Source organism: Marmota marmota, unplaced genomic scaffold, assembly GCF_001458135.2.
Source record: "Marmota marmota marmota unplaced genomic scaffold, marMar, whole genome shotgun sequence".
Classification (NCBI taxonomy): Eukaryota; Metazoa; Chordata; class Mammalia; order Rodentia; family Sciuridae; genus Marmota; species Marmota marmota.
Genome location: NW_025999900.1, coordinates 9964237 through 9967560, shown reverse-complemented (window position 1 = coordinate 9967560; position 3324 = coordinate 9964237). Strand labels below are relative to the sequence as shown.

The window sequence follows — 3324 nt, the reverse complement described above, 5'->3', positions numbered from 1 at the left end:
TTGATTGCTCTTTCATATTAAAACACCTTCTACTTTCCTTGTACCTTAGCCTGGCCTTTAAGAAAATGGCCCCAGTGTTGTTTTCATTCTTTCCCCTCCCACACCCTCTGTCTGGTCAAGCTGTATCTCAGCCATACCATTCAATTCACCTCCTCTCCATGTGCCTGTATCCTTCCCCTGTACTCACCTCTGCCTTCTCCAGTCTATCTGCAGTTCTTCTCCCCAGCCTGAGCTGAAATTGCATACTGCTCTCTCAGAATTCTCTGATTTTTGTTGATACTTGCAAGTATCTTGTACTATAATTGTTTATATGCAAACTACTTTAAGTGGATTGCAAACTCCTCTCTATATAAGACTAAATATGTATGTGTATTTAAGTATGTGTATGTATATATGTGTGTGTATATAAATGCACATAAACATACACATATATTACTTAGTGTCTACAAAATTTGATTTCAATTTGCTGAATGAATGCACAGGGATAACTGATCCCTAGTGGAGATAAGTGGCACCAAGTAAGACAAGAGATACCAGGTACTGTGGCAGGGTGGGAGTGGAACAACTGAGCCCAGAGTTCAGTATCACTGAAGTTTCCTCATTGGAGAGGGCTCAGTTACTGAGGAAAACTTTCCCTTGAACTTCAAGGCTTCTCTATTATCATCCTCTTTGGACGTTGAACTGAAAATGAGGATCTGGCTTCAAGGCTGGTGTTAGTGTTGGACGGGGTTTGACAACAGGCTTTGTGTCCTCTTGCTTCATTCCACAGTCTTAGAGCTGACAGAAAAAAAAAATTCACAGATTGAAATGACCACAGGAAAATTGGATCTGCCTTGCAATTAGCTTACTGGAGTGTGGATCAACTGTTAATTACCAATTTTTCTTTAACTTTCTTTTCTCCTCTCTTCACACACTGGGGCCAAAGTTCCTATTCAAATAATAAAATATAATTTTTTATTAAATTAGGAAAGTTAGAGTAGTTGCTTTCTGAGAACTTACTGGATATTTTTCCCCCTTGAGGCTCAGGACCCTTTATTAGCAAGATGGAAAAATGGGTTTATCTCATGAGCTAGTTCCAGTCGGGTGGTAGAGGCTCCCTAGAGTACCTACCATCTTGTAGCTGAGTATCATGATCTATTATATTTCCTGTTATGGGGGCAGGAAAAGAGAGTGGAGCACATGTGTTCTTTTGTTTGGTCAACATATGGTTATTGAGAACTTTAATATATTCCAAACACTTTGCTGATCACTGGGGATATGAAACCAAAGGAGAAAGGAACACTTTGGCTTCATGCAGTTCACAGGTTTCTTTGGAAAGCAGACAAATTGTGAGGGTGTGAAAAGGGGAAGCACATAGGTCTTTTGGAATATGTGATTGAAAAGAAAGGATAAACTTAACCCCATGCAGTGGTAATTATTATTATTACTATCCCCATTTTACATACACAAAATTGAGACAGGAAACCAGCTTGTTGAGGGTCACATATTGTAACTAGAAGAATTAGAATTATCAACCAAGATAGTCTTACTTCAAAGTTACTGATCCTCCGTTCTTATTTTTTTTTTTAACTCTATATCAGACCTGACCATAAACTAGCACACAGTGGTATGCCTTTTAGTTTGTGCTGTATCATAAGAAGTGATCATGTATTTTTAGGATCGTTGCAAGTTTTTTGATGTTGTGCTGAGCTTGACATCAGTCATGGTGAGTATATCTACAAAATAGAAATTGGCATCCTCTATAAAACAGATATTTTTCTTTTCCAAAGAGCTAGTTATTAAATATCAACCACACACCACTGAATGTTCAATGCTACCACATTCTTTAAAAATTCATAAAATGTAATTAAGTTTTTAAAAGAAGTCAGTCCAGCAGATCTGAACTTTTAGTGGCATAGGAATCATTTGTGGGCAGTGGGATTTGTTAAAAGGGATTTGGGTTCAGGAGGTGTGATGGTTAATCTTGATCATCAACCTGAATTAATTGAGAGGCATCTAGGAAAGTAGTAAAGCACACTTCTAGATGTGTCTGTGATGGTATTCACAGACAATGGGGATGTCAGTGACCTGAGAGGGGAAGACCCACCCTGAATGTGGACAGCAGTATCCAATAGACTGGGGGTCCAGAAGGAAGCAAACGTGGAAGGAGTCCATATATCAAGCTCCATAGAGACAGAGCCAGGGCCAGTGGGTTCTGGATAGGTACTGGGTGACTCCGTGCCTAGCTGAGGGAAAACAACTAAACATGGGCAAAAGCGATCCTAAGAAGCCAAGGGACAAAATATCATCAAATAATTTTTTTGTGCAAACTTGCCAGGAGGAGCACAAGAAGAAGTACCCAGATGCTTTAGTCAACTTCTCAGAGTTTTCTAAGAAGTGCTCAGACAGGTGGAAGACCACATCTGCTAAAGAGAAGGGAAAATTTGAAGACATGGCAGAGGTGAACAAGGCCTATTATGAAAGAGAAATGAAAACGTATATCCCTCCTAAAGGGGAAACAAAAACAAAGTTCAAGGATCCCAACACATTCAAGAGGTGTCCATTTGCCTTCTTGTTCTGTTTGCCCCCAAGTTGCAGGAGAACTCCCAGCCTATCCATTGGTTGATGTTGCAAAGAAACTGGGAGCGATGTGGAGTAACACCGCTGCAGACGACAAGCAGCCTTACAAAAAGAAAGCTGCTAAGCTGAAGGAAAAGTACAAAAAGAATACTGCTGCCTACGGAGCTAAAGGAAAACCCGATGCAGTGAAAAAGGGAATTGTCAAGGCTGAAAACAGCAAGAAAAAGAAGAGTAGAAAGATGATGATGAGGAGGAAGAAGATGAAGATGAAGATGATGATGATGATGATGATAAATAAGTTGATTTCTAGCGCAGTTTTTTTTTGTATGTGTGTGTGTCTATAAAGTATTTAATCTTCCTGTGTCCAACTCACTCCTTTTAAAGGGTGGGTGGAGGGGAGGAATGTAAGGCTGTGTAAGATTCATTTTAAAACTGTACAGGTCCTTTTTTGTATAGTTAACACAATAGCAAATGTGTCTGTCCTGGTGGTATTTTCAATAGCCATTAACCTTGCCTTACAGCATGGGATTGTAAATTGGCATAGAAATTTAAAGCAGGTTCTCTTTGGTGCACTGCAGAAAATAGTTATACATAGGGATGATAGTTTTTCAACTTCAATTATCTCTGATGCAGCTTAGGTGAAATAATTATTGTTCTGTTAATTGAATACCACTCAGCAAATGCAAAACAAAACAAAACAAAAATTGAAAAAAAAAAAGTGGAAGGAAGGAAGCCCACCAGTGCCCACAAGCTCACTTCTCCCTG

General features: G+C 39.3%; 1 pseudogene; it reads left to right on the top strand.

Moving 5' to 3' along the window:
- The first annotated feature begins 2245 nt into the window (after positions 1-2245).
- LOC125615160 lies at positions 2246-2943 on the top strand (annotated as a pseudogene).
- The last annotated feature ends 381 nt before the right edge of the window (positions 2944-3324 follow it).